This window comes from Nomascus leucogenys, chromosome 24 (assembly GCF_006542625.1).
Source record: "Nomascus leucogenys isolate Asia chromosome 24, Asia_NLE_v1, whole genome shotgun sequence".
Taxonomy (NCBI): domain Eukaryota; kingdom Metazoa; phylum Chordata; class Mammalia; order Primates; family Hylobatidae; genus Nomascus; species Nomascus leucogenys.
Window position 1 is genome coordinate 4,520,168 of NC_044404.1, and position 21,280 is coordinate 4,541,447.

General features: G+C 53.5%; 1 protein-coding gene across 1 annotated transcript in view; it reads left to right on the plus strand.

The window, feature by feature from the left end:
* The first annotated feature begins 371 nt into the window (after window positions 1-371).
* TP73 (tumor protein p73) overlaps window positions 372-21,280 on the plus strand; it is an 82,631-nt gene continuing 61,722 nt past the window's right edge. Inside the window, exon 1 of the mRNA XM_030805897.1 lies at window positions 372-441. The gene's annotated coding sequence lies outside the window, so the exon portion shown is untranslated. The remainder of the gene's footprint in view (window positions 442-21,280) is intronic.

Here is a 21,280-nt window from a genome sequence, read left to right on the forward strand (position 1 = left end):
GGGGGAGGGGCCCTGGCGCGGGACCTGCTTCGGCCCTGCGTGGGCGGCCTCGCCCTCGCCGGGCTCTGCAGGGGCGACGCGCGCCAAACGGCGGCGGGAAGGAGGCGGGGCGGAGCGCGCCCGGGACCCCGACTTGGACGCGGCCAGCTGGGGAGGCGGAGCGCCGGGAGGAGACCTTGGCCCCGCCGCGACTCGGTGGCCCGCGCTGCCTTCCCGCGCGCCGGGCTAAAAAGGCGCTAACGCCCGCGGCCGCCTACTCCCCGCGGCGCCTCCCCTCCCCGCGCCCATATAACCCGCCTCCGGGCCGGGCCGCCCGCCCTGCCTCCCCGCCCGCGCACCCGCCCGGAGGCTAGCGCGCCCGCGAAGGGGACGCAGCTAAGCCGGGGCCCGCGCCAGGCCAGCCGGGACGGACGCCGATGCCCGGGGCTGCGACGGCTGCAGGTAGGAGGCCCAGGGCCGGGGCGCGGTTCGGCTCCGCGGGCGGGGGCTGGAGCGCAGCGCTGGGCAGGCACCTGGGCTCGCAGCTCCGAAACTGGGAGGTGAGGGGAGGGCGATCGGGGACGAGCTGGGACAAGGCGACACAGGGGCTCCCTCGGAGTTGGATCGGCCCCTGGGACTTGGCGCTCGCAAGAGGCTGGAGCGGCCAGAGTCGAGCCTGCAAGGAGACGGGGGTCATGCCCTCAGCACCGGCAGCCTTTGGCGCCAAAGACAGCCCCGCAGGGGTTCCGGGAGGGCCCTCCTCCTGCTGTCCCCTCTCCACCCCGGGCTCCCAGGGCCGTTGGGAGGGTAACCCCGGGAAGAGGCCGGGGTGCGGGGCGCGGGTGCAGGTGGAAATCGCCAGCAAGCTCCTCCCCGCCCGCGCGCTCCCTCCGACCTGCAGGGCTGTGCCAATCCCGAGGCCTCAGCTCCCCCGAGGAGCCAGAGCCAGGCCCTCCCCCGGACAGGGAGAAGGATCTGGGCGGGGGCCTTGACCCATGGAGTTGGTTACTAAGCGGTTTCGATGGTTTCCCGAGGGAGAGCTCTCTGTGGCTCTGAGTTTGTCTGTCGAGGGCTCCTGGCCTGTCTCCGGAGCGGTCCCAGGTAGAGAAAGCCCGGGAAGAAATGGCCCGGGCTGGCCTGGAGGGAGACACCTCATGCCCCCTTAGCTCCTGGGCCGCCTCCTCCTGCAGCCCCTGCCTTTCCCGGGACTTGGACTCGGGGAGCGATGATTACCTTTGCTCAGCTTGTATTTTGGTCTGGACACTAGGAGATAAGCCCACGTAATATGCACACGTCTGCTACATAAACAGGGGACAGGTAGACGATCTTCAACCAGCAAGGGTGCAGGGAAAAGCAATGCACCCCAAACTTCTGACCAGAGGTCATTTGCTTCCAAAGATGCTGCCATCTGTTTATCCACTGTCTGGACACTTGGAAATGGTTCAGGCTCATTAACACAATGCTTTGTTTTTTGTTGCTGTCGTTGCTGTTTATTTGTTCAGTCTTAGCTCTTGGGGAGGAGTAAACGAAGCGCGTGGCCTCTGGCACTTACTGAGCGCTGAGCCACCCCTCTTTGGATTTATTCGGGAAAAGATTAAAAAGCGTTGCATTAAGAACAGGACATGGTGTTTGAAATGTTGCCATATATGAATGTATGCATTACGTATGTAGTTTTTAAAATAAGATAAAAAGTTGGCTGGGCACAGTAGCTCACGCCTGTCATCCCTCACAACCTTTGGGAGGCCGAGGTGGGTGGATCACCTGAGGTCAGGAGTTCGAGACCAGCCTGGCCAACATGGTGAGACCCAGTCTCTACTTAAAATACAAAAATTAGCTGGGCATGGTGGCAGGCACCTGTACTCCCAGCTACTTGGGAGGCTGAGGCACAAGAATTGCTTGAACCTGGGATGGAGAGGTTGCAGCGAGCTGATATGCCACTGCACTCCAGCCTGGGCAACAGAGCAAGACTCTTTCTCAAAAAATAAGATAAAATAAGATAAACAGTTGGTGCCAGAGGCTGCAGTGTGGCAGCTGCCTATCGTCAGTCAGAGGTTGCCTGGAGTGAGCAGAAGGCGGACCTGAGCGGGGCTTGTCTATGCGCCACAGCTACCCGAGAATGGCCAAGGATGTGAGCCCTGCCTTGCAGTCCTTTTCGTGAAAGCTACAGCGAACAGGTAGCTGTCTCCAAATCCCGAAGGCCAGTCACATGGAGAAGCTGGTCTGGCACAGTGGTTAATGGGGTAGTGTGGAAGTCAGAATGCTGGGGTTCAAATCTCCTCTTCCCCATTTACTCCAGCAAGTCTTTTAACCACTTGGAGCCTCAGGTTACCCATCTGCAGAGTAGGGTAATAATAGTTCCTGCCTCAGAGGCTTGGAGAATAGTCAGTGAGGCTTGGGAGAGTGCCTGGCACCCACTCGGTGTCCCCACACATGATGGCTTCGGGTCCCAGGTGCTGTTCCAGAGCTGGGAGAGCCAGGAGCCCTGGGGAGAGACCTGGCTCCTTTGTATCTGGTAGATACCTCCAGGGCAGGAGGGATGGCAGCGAGGCAGGCATCTGCCCGAGGCGTGGGCGGAAGCTGATGGCATCTGTCAGAAGTATGCACTGGGGCAAGGATGCCTGGTTTAGTATTTATTTATAGGGCATGCCCCACCCAGGTCCAAGAATGGATTGATAACACTGAGCACATGTGAAAGGCACAGCTAAAGTGGAGAGAAGAGAAGAGGCTGAGGGCCGAGAGAGGAGCTGCACACCCACTCCAGAACCTGGACGAGGCCCTGTCCTTGCCCAACGGCAATATTAACCCTAAAATTCCGAGCAAACCAAAGTGACATCGCATACACGGTGAACCTTGGGTTTGCAAAAAAGTCAGAAAAAGTATTCAAAACATCCTTTAAGGCCGGGCGCAGTGGTCCACACCTGTAATCCCAGCACTTTGGGAGGCCAAGGCGGGTGGATCACTTGAGATCAGGAGTTCGAGACCAGCCTGGGCAAAATGGCGAAATCTTGTCCCCGGCAAAAATACAAAAATTAGTCGGGTGTGGTGTCTGGCGCCTGTAGTCTCAGCTACTCAGGAGGCTGAGGCAGGAGAATCGCTTGAACCCGGGAGGCAGAGGTTGCAGGAGCCGAGATCACACCACTGCACTCCAGCCCAGGCAACAGAGTGAGACTCTATCTCAAAAAAAGACATAAAAAATACTTTCGGTGTGTGTTTCATGTAACGAGCTGCCATTTTGCGGCTTGCCTTTGTTTTCCAGTGTGGGGAGGGCTAAGGCAACCTTTTAAAATATCTGTGTGTTATTTCCTCGTGATTTTGCTTTAAAAGCAAAAAAGAAAAAAGCTGAGATGAGTTACTAAATGACAATAACGCCTACTTTTCTTTTGAATTCCCATGTTATTTGTATCTGAGTGTGGTGAAAGCTTTCTAAATGTGATGTTTTATCGCCAGTAAGTAGGCTGAGTGATCACTTACTCCTACCAGTATTTAATAATTCCATGTTCTGCCCAGATTTCATTAACAAATACACAAAACACACTCGTAGCTGGCAACATCCACTTATGTATAACCGAAACACACAATGGCTTTCTTAGAAGTTTGCCTTCTCAAGTGGGTTACACAGGATGCCTCAAAAATCCTTCTCTGTGGGTCGTGCAGAGGGTATTTTATTCTAAAAATTCCCTCTGCTTGGCCGGGCGCAGTGGTTCACGCCTGTAATCCCAGTACTTTGGGAGGCCGAGGCGGGTGGATCACGAGGTCAGGAGATCAAGACCATCCTGGCTAACACGGTGAAACTCTGTCTCTACTAAAAATACAGAAAAATTAGTCGGGCGTGGTGGTGGGCGCCTGTAGTCCCAGCTACCCAGGAGGCTGAGGCAGGAGAATGGCGTGAACCCAGGAGGCGGAGCTTTCAGTGAGCCGAGATTGCGCACTGCACTCCAGCCTGGGCGACAGAGCAAGACTCCGTCTCAAAAAAAAAAAAAAAAAAAAAAATCGCTCTGCTCATTGGCGTTTGAGTGTAGGACAGCTTATACCAAAGTGGGCTCAGACAGACATATGCACGTGTTCACAGACTTCCTGCCTGCCCCCTGGCAGTCCACTCTGTGCTCAGTATTTCTTTGCAGGCTAAATACTCGCTCATCCAAAGTGCTTTCTTTTCCTGGACAAGCTGCACATCAGAGACCCAAAGAAGAAAAAGATAATCCAGCCCAACTCTTGTTTTTTAATGTCTCCTATAATAACTCACATTTAGCCCATGGTGGCTGTGTGCTGGTACTTGGCTAAAAAGTTTACATTTTTTCCCTGTAATCCCCACAATAGCCCGTTGAGTTAGATACTATAATTATGCCCATTTACAGATTAGGAAACTGAGGCTTCAACTGGCTATTCTACTTGCACAAGGTCACACAGCTGCAAAGTATGGGAATGGGGACTCCAGCTATGACCACGAACCTGGGACTGGGGCTGCCAAACCGTCCTTTGCCTGGGTCTGCCGTTGGCTCAGGCCCGCTGCAAATACAAGACACGGCCCCCAGACACCTAGGACCATGGAACATTCATGCTGGAAGGGCCCTTCCAGACCATCTAAGCCGGGGGTAGAGAGTCCAGGGTGCTGTGAGCCTGGATGGGGAAAAATGGCACCTTGTATTAACTTCAAAGCAAATTTCAGCATTTCCTCCAGTTTTGAATGTAGGCAGCAAACTACAGTCATAGCAGTACCTGTGACCTCACCAGTGGGAACCACTGATATTTTCATGGTGTCCGGTAATTGCTGTAGCGTCTTAAAAAGTGGTTTGTGCTTGTCGCTCAGTTGCAATTACGGCGGTGATTAGATCTGCTCTCAGGCTTATGACTTACTGTATGAACAAAGAAGCACACATGTGATCACCTCCCAGTTTTGCTTTTTAAATATTAGGGTCACTTTTTTTTTTTTTAGGGTCACTTTTTAAGTTTTCTCAGGCTGCTGTTACAAATGACCACAAATTAAGTGGCTGGAAACAATAGAGAGTGTTGTCTCACAGTTGTGGAGGCAGGAAATCTGAAGCCAGGTGTGGGCAGGGTCGGGTTCCCTCGGAGGCTCTGAGTGGGGGCTCGCCTCCTGCCTCCCTCATAGGGTCTGGGGGCTGCCGGCCATCCTGTGGTTCCCGGGCATGCAGATGCACCACCCAGTCTCTGCCAACATCTCCCCATGGCCTTCTCCTCTGTGTCCCTGTGTGTCTCTCCATTTCTGTGCCTTAAATGGATACCTGTCCTTGGATTTGGGGCCCACCTGGAAAATCCAGAATGATCTTATCTTGAGACCCTTACCTAAGTGAGGTCTGCAAAGACCCTGATTCCAAATAACATCACATTCTGAGGCTTGTTCCGGGAGGCTGCATCCAACCCACTAGAGTGGCTATGTTTCAGTAACTCGTGATCCTGTGTATTTTGCTTCATGTATTTAAAACATTCTCCCGGACAAGGCGTCTGAGATTCCCCAGGCTGCCAGAGGGGCCATGGCGCAAACGGGGAAGAAGCCTGGTCTAAGCCACGACCCTCTTTTCAGGAAGAGGATCAGGAACCCAGACACTGAAGGTTAGGTTTGGGCACAGCCGGGGATGGGCAGCCTGCCTCTCGCCCAGCACCTCCCGTCTGGCGCCTCCTCCACAGCCCCTGCATCCTGGAAAACAGACTGTTCCACACACTCCAGCAGCTCCTCTACCTAGGGACTGCTTGGGCCATGTAGCCCCCAGTTAGGGAGAGAAACCAGACACGTATTGAACAAGAAGCCCCGCTGGGAGAGGCGAGACCCGGGCCCCAGCCCTGGACCTGGCCGTGGGTGCTACAGAAGGTCGGGGGGGCATTGGTCCACGCAAAGGGTCTGGAGAGGCACCTCTCAGGGAGTTGGACAGAGAAAAGATGCCGTCCCAGTGGTGGCCTCCAGTGAGGCCTGGAGAGACCAGGTGTCAGGAAGGGCCTTGCTGGGGCCAGAGCAAGGGCACGGAAGGCAGGTCTCATGGAGCAGGGACCGTGGAGGGGACAAGGGGAACACTAGATGGACAGTGGCCAGAAGATTCCGTGGGCCTTGGAGATTAAATCGGGTTCCCCAAAGAACAAGCCGTGGAGAGGGGAGGGGAAAGTTGCCTCCCTCTTCTCTGCTGGGTTCTTAGATTGCCAATAAACAATTGACAAAAGACAGACTCACAAGAGACAACAGTTTTAAGGCTGTGCCAATGCCCGGAAGTGCCATAAAAACAGGAGACTCAGCAGTAGCCAGATGGGAGCGCTGCAGATGTCCGTCCTCAGCGACAGAAAGGAAAGGGGGCCTGGGCTTCTGGGGAGCGGTAGAGACGAACGAGGAGAGGGTGAGGGAGGAAACGTCTGGGTATAAAGGCTGCCTCGTGGTGCAGCTATCAGTCTCATGGTGAGAAAATGCGTCTTGGCGCGGCTCTCTTCCTGGCACACAGACCATTATTAATGAAAATGTCCTTTACAGATGTCAATTTTCTTTAGAAAAGAGAGTTTTATACTTTATTTTAGGGAGCTGAAGAGCTTTTTTTCTGTTGGCTGGTTCTCAGTTTCTTTTAGCTCAAGGTAATCAACATGTCAACATGACATATTTTGGGGTGACGTATTCTGGTCTCCTGCAGTCATATTTTGGGGTGACGTATTCTGGTCTCCTGCAGTCATATTTTGGGGTGACGTATTCTGGTCTCCTGCAGTCATATTTTGGGGTGACGTATTCTGGTCTCCTACAATCATACTTCGGGGTGACGTATTCTGGTATCCTACAGTCATATTTTGGGGTGATGTATTCTGGTCTCCTACAGTCATATTTAGGGGTGATGTATTCTGGTCTCCTACAGTCATATTTAGGGGTGACGTATTCTGGTCCCCTACAGTCATATTTAGGGGTGTCTTATTCTGGTCTCCTACAGTCATATTTTGGGGTGATGTGTCCTGAGCCCCATTGTTTCCTAGTCTGAAACTTCCCCAAGAAGCTCTACGGTACAGAAACTGGGTTGGTGTGTTGTCCCATAATGCTTTGAAGAGGCATTTCTATGGAAACAAAAGAAAAAAAAAGCTAATCATTGGAGCTGATTAAAAACCAGTTTCTGAGCATGGGGGCCGTGGCGGGGCAGGTTTGTAGATGTTGGGCTCCGAGCGTCTTCTGCGGTTTGGTGTCTGGTGATGTCTGGGCTGCCTGCGCAGCAACAGGCGTGAGGGTCCTTCGCCCCTGGGCTTCGTGATAATCTCGCTGATGAGTATTTCAAGTCGTCCAGCTTCAGTTTGCAGGATTTCTGGGCAAAGGGCAGTTTTGTTCTTCGTGATTCCAATAAGAAGGGTGGGATAAAATTGAAAGTATTAGTTTGGAGAGTTGCAGCCGGATACTGGAGGAAACTAGAAACATCAGGAACCAGTCCAGTTTATAGACATCAATAGATAACAAAACTCCAAAGACGTTAAACAGAACAAGAATCTAATATGGGGCGCACAATATGGCTTTCTACTGAAATATATGTTCTCTCTACATTATCCCTCTTTCTACTAAAAATAATCTCAGTAAGATTATTATTATCATTATTATTATTTTTTTTTTTTTTTTTTTTTTTGAGACGGAGTATTGCTCTGTCGCCCAGGCTGGAGTGCAGTGGCGCAATCTCGGCTCACTGCAAGCTCCGCCTCCCGGGTTCACGCCATTCTCCTGCCTCAGCCTCTCCGAGTAGCTGGGACTACAGGCGCCTGCCACCATGCCCGGCTAATTTTTTGTATTTTTAGTAGAGACGGGGTTTCACCGTGGTCTCGATCTCCTGACCTTGTGATCCGCCCGCCTCGGCCTCCCAAAGTGCTGGGATTACAAGCGTGAGCCACCGCGCCCAGCATTATTATTCTTTTTGAGATGGAGTTTCACTCTGTCGCTCAAGGCTAGAGTGTAGTGGCACAATCTCGACTCACTGCAACCTCTGCCTCCCGGGTTCAAGTGATTCTCCTGCCTCAGCCTCCTGGGGTTACAGGCATGCACCACCACGTCCAACTAATTTTTGTATTATTATTTTTTTTAGTAGAGACAGGGTTTGCCATGTTGGCCAGGCTGGTCTTGAACTCCTGACCTCACGGGATCCTCCACCTCGGCCTCCCAAAGTGCTAGGATTACAGACGTGAGCCACTGTGCCCAGCCTAGTAAGATTAATTTGTTTGTAAAATAAGTCTACCCTCATTAAAGTTGGCGTGATTATTTGCACAAGTGCAGCAAGAATAGTAAGTGGCCAGCTAGGCTTTCTTTAGGTCAGCTTTGCTGGAACTTTTAATAAGAAATCTCAGGTTAGGCTTTCAAAAGCCTCCTGAGGCTAAGAAGTCAAGCCAAGGACTTGATATCAGACTTCACCTGCAATACCTACAGATTTGGGAGGATTCCTCGTTCCTAAGATTCCCGACATATTCTTGAGAATTACTGCAAAAAATAACAGTCTTTCCTCAACCTGTGGGGCCATAGAAGCCCTTTAATCCAGGTACAAGGGCAATTTTGTTTTCCTCCAAGGGGTTTCATTGGCTCCATAAAGTCAACCTTAGTTCCTTGAAGCTACTCACACCTGATTTTGTGCACATCACTCTCAAGTATGGTATTCCAGTCAAACACTTGGTAAGCTAACCAATATTTCCAATTGTTTCCTATTACAAGGCAGCAGATTCATCTTGAACTTAAGCAAATAACTCTATGGCTATAAAAATAAAAATGCTAATAGTTTCCAAATTCTGGAGAGATCAGGTAGGGAGAAAAGTCATCATTTCAATTTTGCTTACAAAAGTATAATGTGCCAGAATGCTGTAAGTTATAAATAGTTCCTTCATTTACATTCTGGAAACTCTTGCCATCCAGCGGTGTGATCTTAATGTATCAGAAACCTGTACTGGTCAAAGTCTTCTCCATGAAATCTTCTTGAAGACACAACATTTTAGGATTATAGTTGCTTGCAAAAGCTTTCAGGAAAGCATCAGAGCCAAACAGTTAACTATGTATGACAGAAAGGCTTAAAATAGCCTTGGCTAAAGATGTGATGAGATCATTACAATGTAACTGATGAGGAAGTTTGGTTATTCCTGTGGCATATACTTTCAGATAACAACTAGAATTACAACTAATATAGAATGTATCAGATTTCTAAGAATTTCATGTAATTTCTGGAACTCTTATATTAATATATATCCATGCAAATATAACTCACTCAGAGAAGATTAATCATCACTTCATATTTTACAGTGCTTCCATGCAAATTTAGTTGATCAAATAAGCCCAATTTATTTAATATCTTTTTATTTTATTTAAAAAGAGTTCCCTTTAACGTTGGCAAAATAATCTATCTTTTTATAAAGAGAGAAAATAAATCCTTTTGAGATATTCCAGGGGCCAATCTGGGAAATCCCAAACGTTAATTCAGGGTCAGAAAGACTTAATTTAGAGTGTGTGATTTTGGAAAGTTGTCAAAATGTCAAAAGGTTTAAAGCACTTGATTAAATGGAATCCCAGATCATTATGAAATAATACTTAATTCTCATTTAAACAAAGTAACAATGAAATATTCAAAGAGAAATGCAGAAAGTTAGATAGTTTAAAATACTCTTAGATCTGGCCGGGTGCGGTGGGTCACGCCTGTAATTCCAGCACTTTGAGAGGCTGACACGAGCAGATCGCTTGAGCCCAGGAGTTCGAGACCAGCCGGGGCAACTTGGCAAAACCCCATCTCTACAAAAAATACAAAACTTAGCCAGGCATGGTGGCACATGCCTGCAGTCTCAGCTACTCAGGAAGCTGAGATAGGAGGATCCCTTGAGCCCAGGGAGATTCATGCCACAGTGAGCTGAGATCGCACCACTATACTCCAGCCTGAGCAACAAAGTGTATATACACACACATGTATTTTGTGTATATATATATAATATAAAAAATATGTATTATATATACACACACTATATATATAACATATATGTATTATATATACACACACACTATATTTTTTTTTATTTTATTTTTTTTAATTAGCTGGGTGTGGTGGTGCCCGCCTGTCTCCCAGCTACTTGGGAGGCTGAGGTGGGAGGATCCCTTGAAGCCCAGGAGTTGAGGCTGAGATGAACTATGATGGTGCCACTGCACTCTAGCCTGGGTGATGGAGTGAGACCCTGTCTCAAAAAAAAAGAACTAGTTCACACCCATGTTTCTTCCTGCTGCCCCAAATTACCGCTCTCCTTGAGCAGCCCCTGAAGGTGGAGACCAGGCACCTGCTGGAGCAGGAATTCTTCCTTCACCGGCTTCTGTTGGGGCCCCAGGATCCTGCAGCTGTGGCATCCACAGGGAGTAAGGCCAGCCACGGAGGTCCTTTCATGTCACCAAGCTGCAGGGAGGAAAAGTGACATCAGACAGATTAACAGGAGAAAACCCATTTTAATGATATGTCCACAAATGGGAGTCCCACACGAAGATGAAACTGGGGGAAGGGGCCAGATGGCGGAGGCGTCTATGTCGTCCTCAGCTGCAGGAAGATACGGGGTCGTGGGGCTGCTGCAGGCTGAACCAGCTATAGCAGGGGAGTGGCCTGGTGAATGAAGGTGGTTTCGTCATGCGGACATGCATCTCTCAGGTGATCAGAGTTGCCCGGAGCCGCTCTCCTCCCGGCATAGAGACCTTTACGAATGGAAATGTCTTTCATTTCTCTCCCAGACAGGCAGCTGGGCAGAGCCACCCCTGTGTCTGCAGTTACTCAAAATAATTGATATACCCAAGGCATGTTTGGGGTGGCACATTCTGCCCCCTCAAGCCGTGTTTTGGGGTGGGGTGGCGTGTCCTGAGCCCCAACGCAGGTGTCAGAGCTGTGGAGGGGACGTTGCAAGGAGGCCTAGAGGGGCCTCTATGGGCCTTGGAGATGGAATCAGCTGCCCCCCAGGCCCCAGGACAGACCTGGCTGGGGAGCGCAGGGAGGGATCCCCGGTATGAGGACAGCGTGGGGCTGCCTCTTCCAGCAGCTCCAAGTGCTCTCAGAGAAAAACGAAATTATTTTTTATAAGAGAAACTCGTCTCTGGGCCCCTGTGTTGCCCTTTGGGCACTGGCATGAGTAATCTGAGGGCGGCACTTTCCTCACTGCAGTGGCATCATACAGATGAGGGCTTTGCCGACCATTATCTGGAAACAGTGATCATTGTCCCGTTCACAGACGGGGAGACTGAAGCCTGGGAGATCAATTCATGTGACCAAGATCAGCTGCAGGCCGGGCCACCCACGCCTGAGGGGAGAAGGGGCCTCTCCTCTTCAGAGGGCTGGAGGCTGCGGCCCCTACAAAGACAGGTTAACAAGAGGACCCTCTGCCTATCAGGAGCCTGGTGGCTGCCGTACCTGTAATGAAAGACAGATTAACAAGAGGGCCGTGCAGGCTTATTCACGAGAAGTTCCATGTGACACAGGAGCCTTGAGAACGGAACACCCATTGAACCAGGGAACTCTGCATATTTTCCTCCTGGGTTTGTGGGGCGTGGACAGCGCGGAGCATGATGAAAGGATACAGGCGGCCAGGCGCGGTGGCTCACGCCTGTAATTCCAGCACTTTGGGAGGCCGAGTCGGGTGGATCACGAGGTCAGGAGATCAAGACCATCCTGACTCACACAGTGAAACCCCGTCTCTACTAAAAAATACAAAAAATTAGCCGGGCGTGGTGGCGGGCGCCTGTAGTCTCAGCTACTCCGGAGGCTGAGGCAGGAGAATGGCGTGACCCCAGGAGGTGGAGCTTGCAGTGAGCCAAGATCGTGCCACTGCACTCCAGCCTGGGCGACAGTGTGAGACTCCATCTCAAAAAAAAAAAAGAAAGGATACAGGCATCCTGACCGGAGGCTGGGGCCAGGCCTGAAGGCTCTAGTCTTCCTTTCCTCTGGGTCTAGGGCATGCGAGGGTCTGTGACCTAATTCAAAGGAAGGCCAGAGAACTCTTTCATGGCCTGCCTCGGGGTGACAGGGAGCAAGGAGAGAGCGTACCTGCTTTCCCTGGCTTCTCAGATGCCACCATGCCAGGTTTGGGGGTAGTGGTATGTCTTGAGCCCAATCAGTACTCTGGGGGTCGTGGCCGGCCCACCTGCCTCCATGCCACAGCCTCTCTGGGGAGGCCGCTGCTGTATCCCCACTGTGAGCTCGATCTGAGCTGCCTATGGGACCACACCTGAGAACCCCCAAGGGTGGCACTGGCAGACTCGAGGTGCCCAGGTGAGGCTGGTGCAGCCCCTCTGCCCTGCCAGCCTGGGCACGGGCCCCTGGGCATCACGACTCCTACCCTCCTACCAGCCCAGATGCGGGGACTGAGCCGGCAGGGGTCCCACCCAGCCCAGGGTGTGTCCCCCTGCCAGGGGCGCTGCATTGGATAGGAAGGACCCACCTGTTTCCCTGCCCAGTACCAGCTGGCAGGCCTCCCGTGGTTCAGGGTGCCTGTGAGGAGGAGTGGGGGCTCTAATCGCTCACCTGCTGCTCTGAGGTGTCAGGCAGGGTTGGGGGTGGCACCTGGGGAAGGCTGGGCTGAGGGGGCAGGCTGCCCCTCCTGCAGGAGAGGTGCCGTGTTTCACTGGGTCCTTTGGAGAGGGCAGGGAAGCTCCCGCTCGCCCATACTGCACCATTTCCTGTGATCTTAGCAATGACTTCCTGGCTCCATTTTCTCCACCAGCCCGAACACGTGAGCCAGACCTGCAGCTTTCTCTTCCACAGCCTCCTGGCCTCTGGGTCCACCTGGGTGGTGCCCACCCGCCGGACCGGGGCCTGGTGGTTGTGGGGGGACAGGGGAGCAGCCTTGCTCCAGTGTGGGTCTTTCCTGACTGTGAGATGGTTGGGGGGCAGGGGTTGTAGAGTCTGTGAGAGGCCTCGGCTGGGCCACAGAGGGGGGTCTCTCTTCTGCAGAAAACCCAGCCACCCTTGCCAGATTCGGTCAGGCTACAAAGGGAAGATGTGCTCCCTCTTTAGAGGCAGGTGATTCCTGTGAATCCAATGACCCAGATAAGGTGCACGATTCAGTGGGCAAGGCAACTCACCATCCTCTCTTTGTGGTCCTCGCAATTTGCACCATGCACAATGCAGGGTGGAGTCAGCCCCCAAATTACAGAAGAAAGACTCTGCGGTCATTGTCAGTTAAACAGGAGATGCAAACTCCAAGCTAGTTAATGAGCTGTGATCGGCCACGCTCACGATTCAGTGCAGGTCTCTCCTTCCTGTTATCACAGTCTTTGCCGGCTGCCATCATGACTACCAACCAGTCCCCTCATAATTACAAGAGTCTCCTGCCATGTTTTTTTCTGGATCGAGGCGTGCTCCAACTTGCTTCTGGGTTCTTAATTTTTGATCAGGGACGGCTCCTTGACTAATTATTTGGCAGTAATGAGGGAGGACAGATCGAGTTGTGAAAGTCCCCCAAGCTTTTAGAAGGAAGCTGCAAATTAAAGAACAAGGTATTGGTAAACAGGATGCTAATTGGATTAATATGAAAAAGATGAATTCTGATAAAAATAGCAAAATACACCGTTGTAAGATTGAGGCCAGTATAACTCCAAGAATTCATTGTCTAATGTTCAGCTGGTCAATTTGGTCTTTGAAAGTATTAGAATAACAGAAAGAGTCTATTCTTGACGATGAAGTGTACGGTTAGTAATTTATGCAAAAGAGAACTCTAAAACCGGAAGGACTTGATATGAGTGGGGTGCATGTAAATCATTCGTATTTTGAAGTTTCATAACTCTCTGACCCTAGGTCCTTTGGTTTGTCTCTCTTTTCTTTTTTTTTTTTTTTTCAGATAGAGTCTCTCTCTGTCACCCAGACTGGAGTGCAATGGCGTGATCTTGGCTCACTGAAACCTCCACCTCCCAGGTTCAAGCAATTCTCCTGCCTCAGCCTCTTGAGTGGCTGGGATTACAGGCATGAACCACTGTGCTCAGCCTTTTTTTTTTTTTTTTTTTTTAAGAGACAGAATCACCGGGCAAGGTGGCTCACACCTGTAATCCCAGCACTTTGGGAGGCCAAGGCAGGTGGATCACCAGGTTAGGAGTTCGAGACCAACCTGGCCAACATACAGTGAAACCCCATCTCTACCAAAAATACAAAAATTAGCTGGGTGTGGTGGCAGATGCCTGTAATTCCAGCTACTTGGGAGGCTGAGGCAGGAGAATCGCTTTTGAAGTCAGGAGGCGGAGTTTGTGGTGAGCCGAGATCGCACCATTGTACAACAACCCGGGCAACAAGAGCAAAACTCTGTCTCAAAAAAAAAAAAGAGAGAGACAGAATCTCACTCTGCAGCCTAGGCTGGTGTGCAGTCACAGCTGACCACAGCCTCCAACTGCTGGGCTCAGGCCATCCTCTTGCCTGTGTCCTGAGTAGCTGTGACCATAGGCGCACACCACCACATCCAGTTAATTTATTTTTTGTTGTTTCTTGCTTTTAGAGACAGGGTCTTGCTATGTCTCCCACACTAATGAATGTAAATCTTAAAATGGTGCCTGGTGCAGAGTGAGCTGTGTGTTGGGTGGGGAGTAACTTATGGGTCATATATTGACAGTTTCACTTCTGCGGCATCAGAAACTCATTGATGCACACAGAGGGGCCTGCTGGCAAATACTGAAGAGCCGTGGGGAGAAAGGAAGGGGTCTGACAGTGAAGGTGGGTGCGTGGGTGGGGGGCTTTTAATGGCCCTTCTGCTGGCTCCCTCCCCACCACCTCCTGCCCATCTCCCTGGCCTTGGCTGCAGGCTAGGGTGCCCTTTGACATCAGAGAGGCCTGTCCTGTGTGTCTCACAGAGCAGGAAGAGACCGTCCCAGAAGCCCTTCAGCTCGGAAGTAAGCACTGGCGGTGGGGATGGTGCTCTATCTGAGCAGACGCAACTCAGTGCCATGCGGGTGTCTCTCCCAGGGCAGCTTTCAGACTGACCCCCAAACAGAGGGCTCAGAAAACATGTTTTTCAATGAGGGACATTTATGGCTGGTAAAAAACAGTGGCTCCCCAAAGGTCTTCACGTCCCAATCCCCAGAACCCATGTCTATGTTATTTCCCACAGCAAAGGGGACCGTGATTCAGCTATTTTGAGATGGGGAGGCCATCTGGCAGGATCCAGGTGGGTCCAGTGTCATCAGGGGGCCCCACAGGAGGGGTGAGAGAAGGAGCTGATGATGGTGGCAGAGGTTGGAGGGATGCATTTCAGAGATGGAAGAAAGGGTCACATATCAAGGAATATGCCTCCCGAAGCCGGAGAGGACGGGGAGGTAGGGATTGTCCCAGGGCCTCCAGAACCGAGAGAAGACAGGGAAGTAGGGATTCTTGCAGGGCCCCCCAAAGACAGGAAGAGGGGGAAATGTATTCTCCCGGAGTCTCCAGAAGCAGCCAGCCCTGCCCACAGTTTGGTTTTAGCTCCCTGGGACCCATCTCGGACTTTGACCTACAGAACTGTAAGAGAGTAAATTTGTCTCGTTCTAGGCTGCTCATTGTGTGGTCATTGGTTACGGCAGCTGCAGAAAACAGACGGTGCGCACATCTGCACGGTCCCCTCTCCAGCTCTTGCCTGATAGGAATAAACAAGGGTGGCCGGACGCAGTGGCTCACGCTTGTAATCCCAGCACTTTGGGAGGCAGAGGCAGGTGGATCATGAGGTCAGAAGATTGAAACCATCCTGGCTAACACAGTGAAACCCCGTCTCCACTAAAAATACAAAAAATTAGCCAGACGTGGTGGCACGTGCCTGTAGTCCCAGCTATTTGGGAGGCTGAGGCAAGAGAATCGCTTGAACCCAGGAGGCAGAGGTTGCAGTGAGCCAAGATCGAGCCACTGCACTCCAGCCTGGGTGACAGAGAGAGATTCTGTCTCAAAAAAAAAAAAAAAAAAGAAAAGAAAAGAAAAAAAAAAGTAAAAAAGAAAAGAAAAAGAAAAAAAACCGAAATAAACAAGGGCTTGTCCTATAGTTCACATCTGGACCACCCAGCTTAAAATAGGGCAGGAGAGTTCGGGAATAGCTTTTCTACCCTTGTGTTACGGTGCACAGGTGTGCAAAAATTCTCTTTGAACTCCCCCTTGAGTGTCCCCCAGGGCTCGTGGCCACTGTCACTCTGTGCTAGTTGCTCTTCAGACCAGGGAACAGACTTGGCCATGGCTATGGCCAGGGTCCAGCTGCTATCGCTCCTCCTGTCACCCACCCACCTTTTGTCTCCAACAAGGATGTTGAGAGGAGCCAGGCACCAGCCTCCCTGGGTTCAGGTCTTTCCTCTCCCCTCACTTTCCTATGAACTAGGGGTCGGGGAGGAAGGGTGCGTGCCAGGAGGTCACTGCAGCCAAGGAACCCAGATTGGTGCGCTTGAGCATGAACCATGGATACACTTTGCAAAGAGTCACCCGGCTGTAGTGAGGAGCCATCTCCCCCCTGGAACCAACAGCCATGAGTAGCTGTCACACACATCCGTGCAGCGTGTAGACACACATCCGTGCAGCGCGTAGGCAGAAATGCACTTGCTTTCCATGACTCACACATCCCCCGTTGCACCATATCTCACGAACACACACGCACACTGCACACAAACACACTGCTCCCCAGCAATGTGCCTGCATTCAGCTTGTGTCCCCCGGGGCAGTGGGAGTCGGGGAGCCTCAGCTGCCACGCTGCCACTTCACCTGGAACAGCCCCTGATCTGAGAGCCACTTTCCCAAGTGCGCAGCCTGCTGTGTTCCTGCCGTGTGTGGGGCACAGATGTGGGCCCTCCCCTGCCTGCCCAGGGAGTGGAGAAAAGCACCAGGCATCCCTCGGGACTATGCCGACAAGACACGCCAGCCCCTTGGGCCCTGGGCGGGGTGGTGTGAGCCGCGCATATTACTGGGCAAAGCCTCCTGCACCTGCCGGGTTCCTGCTCAGGCAGAATTTAGTGCTAGGCCTGTTCCAGGGCCCCCAGGCAACGGGGACATCCTTGCAAGAGAGGTTTCCCAAGCTGGAGTTTTGTGGCATTTGGTTAGTCTCCTATGGCTGCTGTGACCAGTGACACACACTCAGTGGCTTATAGCGATCAAGATTTATCTTCTCTTGGTTCTGGAGCTTAGATGACTGAGGTCAGGCTTGCTGGGCTGAGATCAAGGTGTGGTGCAGCTGCCAGCGCTCCCTCTGGAGGCCCTGGGGAGAGCCTGTTTCCTTGCCTTCTCTAGGCTTAGAGGCCACCAGCATCCCTCGCCTTTTGGCGCCTTCCTCCGTCTTCGAAGCCAGCAAGGTGGCACTTTCTCTCCTCCCTGCCCTTTCTCCTCCCTCTTATACGGACACAGTGGTTACATCGGGCCATTTGGAATATCCCGAATCATCTCTCCATCTTGAGATCCTTACCTTCATTGTGTCGGCCAAGTCCCTTTCGTCCTGTCCACTCCATGCTGCTGCAGTTGTCGGGGAGGAAGGTGGCACAGTGGCAGCGACACACACTCCCCTCTCCAAAATTGGGGCGGGGCTCCTCAAAATCCTCTGACCAGCATTAAAGATTCAGAATTTGATATTATGGCTGCATATAATGTTGAATTATCTGAACTTGCTGCATGTGTGTGTGTGTGTGTGTGTGTGTTGTTGGTAGGACCAAAACGGTTAATTATCAGCAATTTCATGGTTTGACCTAATATTTTAAAAGAGAAGTTCTTACCTGCTGGAAGCATGTACTGGCGTATTACAGATGAGATGGTCTCATAGGTGGAATTTGCTGTGAAATGCCCCAGGAAACAAAAAGCCAGAGGTCAGAGTGACGAGAGCTGGGGACGGGCGGGTGAGTTCCTGGGCCGTTCCCTTTAGTTTTGAGTGTGCTTGGAAGTGAGGAGTGAAACGAGTGCAAAGCTGGGTGGCGACAGCCCTGTCCTGGCTGCCCTGAGCTTGGCCCTGTCGGTCGCCTTGAGGAGGGTCGGGGGGAGCAGGGGCGCAGGGTGGCGCGTGCATGCCAGGTGGCGGGCGGCAGGTGCTGGGCGGCAGGTGCTGGCTCCAGGCCCATCTCCAGCCCCGGGGCTCCAGGCCATGCTCCGCCCCCAGCTGCCCTACAGCTCCAGGCCAGCCACGCTGCCTGCCGCCTAGTTTCGCAGCTCCAATGTCATCACCTAGGTGACGGGGACGCTGCTGCCACCACCCGCCTGCAGGAGCCAGGAGCCAGCCGAGGGCCACTTCCACCTGGCCCCACCGACCCTTCGGGGCCCAGGCTTAGCCAAGGTAGGCTTTGGCTTAGCTCGCCCTCCTCTCGGCCTGAGTCGGGGGGAGTCTCCTTGCCGCCGTGGGTGCAGTGGCTCCAGGGGCCTACCTTGGGGTGCAGAGAGCCCCTCTACTGCCTCCCAGGAGGCAGCTGGGAAACGCAGTACTGTTCAGGCCAGGGTGGGGAGGCCTTGCCCGCAGTTCTCCTGATGGGACAAGCCACAGCTCTGGGGAGCCATCTGCCCCAAGTAGCACGTCAGGGCTCCTCGTGTGACCCTAAGATCGGGGGCAGAAGTGGTTCTGGTACTGCTACCTCCACCCCTTGGACCCGCCAGGAGCTCTTTCCACTTCCTGCCAAGGAGGCGCAGAGTGACTGCCCCAGCCTGGCACGTCCAGAGGCTTCCCGGCTGGGGGCCGCCATCCTCAGCCTCACACAGCTGATCCAGAACCTCCCAGTTCTCCCCAGCCCCCTCACTCTCTCGTGGCCCCGGAGCCTCTCCCAGCAACAGCAAGCCATGCCCTGGCCTCCCCGGCACTCAGGCAGCTACTCCCAAGCCTGATCCCGACCTGGATGGCAGGAAGGGGCTGGGCATGTCCTGTTCCTTCTGCCTGGGTCCTGCTTCCAGGGCTGGACTTCCAGGCTGGGGAATCCTCAGGGACCCATCAAACTGGGGGACAGGGGAAGGGCTTGCGGGGATTTGCTGTGAGGAGGGCAGAGTGTGTACGTGGCAGTGCCTGTGGACACGTGTGCGCATATGTGAATAGGTGTGTGCATGTGCGTGTATGTGCAAGTGTGTTGCTAGAGGTGAGAGGGTAGATAGGGAAACTGAGTGACCGGCTCCTCCCCGAAGCCTTGGGGAAATGTCTGAGGGGGCAGGGCCTCTGGATCCTGTTCCCTTGGCTCTGAGCAAAGGCTCCAGCCTGGCCTCCTGGATGGGCATGTGGCCCCGGCGGGGCAAGACCGTGGGCTCTTCCTGGCTTGCTGTGTCGCCCTGGGTGCGTTTCACACCGCTCTGAGGATCTCTCTGCTCATCCCTAAGGCAGGGATGATGGTGGGGCCGGGGGGACCACGTGGGCACAGGCTTCTGGAATGTGGGTGTCATCTCCCTGGGGTCCCGCAGTCTGAACTTGCCCAAGAGCCCATGCCCAGGTGGGGATGTACAGGAGCCCCTTAGAAGTGGGGAAGAAGGCCAGGCGAGGTGGCTCACATCTGTAATCCCAGCACTCTGGGAGGCCGAGGCGGGCGGCTCACCTGAGACCAGGCGCGGTGGCTCACATCTGTAATCCTAGCACTCTGGGAGGCCGAGGCCGGCGGATCACCTGAGGTCAGGAGTTCTAGAGCAACCTGGCCAACGTGGTGAAACCCTGTCTCTACTAAAAATGCAAAAATTAGCTGGGCGTGGTGGTGCACACAGCTGTAATCCCAGCTCCTGGGGAGGCTGAGTCGGAGAATCATTTGAACCCGGAAGGCGGAGGTTGCAGTGAGCTGAGATCATACCACTGCACTCCAGCCTGGGTGACAGAGCGAGACTCTATCTCAAAAAAAAAAAAAAAAGAAAAGAAAGAAAAAGAAAAAGTGAGGAGAAATGAGGAGGAAGTCGAGCAATTTAACCCCAAATGGTGCTTCTCCAGCAGTCGCTCTGGTCCTGTCCTGACCTGACCTGCTGGGCCCCGCTAGCTCAAACCAAATCATTGATTCTGTCATCGCCTCTTCACGGAGCACCTACTGTGTGCCAGGCGGGTGCTGGGGCTGCAGCGCACAGAGCAGGCAGGGCTTGGTGGTCTGGCCCGCAAAGAGTCAGCAGGCGAATGTCTCTCCATGCAGTGGGTACTGGGAGAGAGGAGGCCTGGCAGGTCCGAGGGAGACCAGTGTCTCTTAAATGGGGGTGCACGGGCCCTGAGGAGTGAGGCTTCCTGACAGCTGTCCCTCGTGGGTGCCGTGCTATTCAGAGTGGGGTCTGGCTGCACAGCCTCCCTCAGGGCTGGGCTGGGAGCACAGGTCGGCTGGCACCTATCCAGGTTCCAGGGTTCCAGGGCTCCAGCTGGAACTGCCTCAGGGATGGCCAGGGGTGGGCCTGGCCCTGGAGAGGCGTGGGGTGTGGGAGCCGGGAGCGTGATGGGAAGCAGCCCCCTCAGACCTGGAGTAGCGTGGAGCCTAGGAGCCATTGTGACCTTGGTGGTCCTGTACCCTGTCCAGCTCCAGTTGCTGTTCCTGCCTCTCCCTGACCTACTGGCTGCCCAGGCTGCCCCTTGGCCGAGCTCCACCATGGCCAGTGCCCCTCCATTGGTTTGTGAGTCCCACAAAATCACAGCCCTGCCCAGGGCCTAGGCAGCTCTTGGGCTGACCTGGCCATCGTTGGGAGCACCCTTCATGACAGGGGCAAAGGCTGGGTCGTTGTCTGCCCTGCAGGAGCCGGGGCCTCTGGAGGACGGGCTGCCTGGCGGGAAGGTGGAGCTTACCGGAGCCCAGCCTAAGCCAGCCTTGGCGCTTCCGAGATGTGCGGCCCTGGGCAGGCTGCTCGCCCTCTAGGGACCTCTGGGAACACCTGGGGACCTCCCCCTGGGTTCCTCTGAGGATTGAATGAGCTTGAAAATATGGAAGATTTGGCACAGGGTGAGGGCTCAGGGAATGCTGGGCGGCAATATCAGAAAGGCAACCCTGAGGGCCAGCAGACAGCCACTCTGAGGAATAGCAGTGGCTGCCTCTGGAAGGAGTGAGGGGCGGGTGGACCCCCGTCATCACCGCACGGGGGAGGTCACAGGGCTGAGCGGCCACCACTGAGTGGGGGAGGTCACAGGGCTGAGAGAACAGGTAGGGAGCACGCCAGGAGGGGGGATTGCACATTGGGTCAGGGCAGGACTCAGCGGGACATGTGATAAGTTCAGGGGGTTGACAGCTGTCTGGAAGGGCACGTCTGCTCGGACCGCAGGGTGGGGACTGGTCAGCAGGGAGACATGGCCGCAGGTAGAGCGGGCGCGTCCCAGACCCTTTAGAGAAAAGCCCAAAGCCAGGGGTGAAAGGTATGTGCAGAGTGGGGACATCTCAGAGTGGGGCATCCCTGTTGAGGGATGTCCAGAGGAGGGTGGCCAGGAGGGGACAGCAGCTTGAGAAGGGTCATCCTCGCTTGGTTGG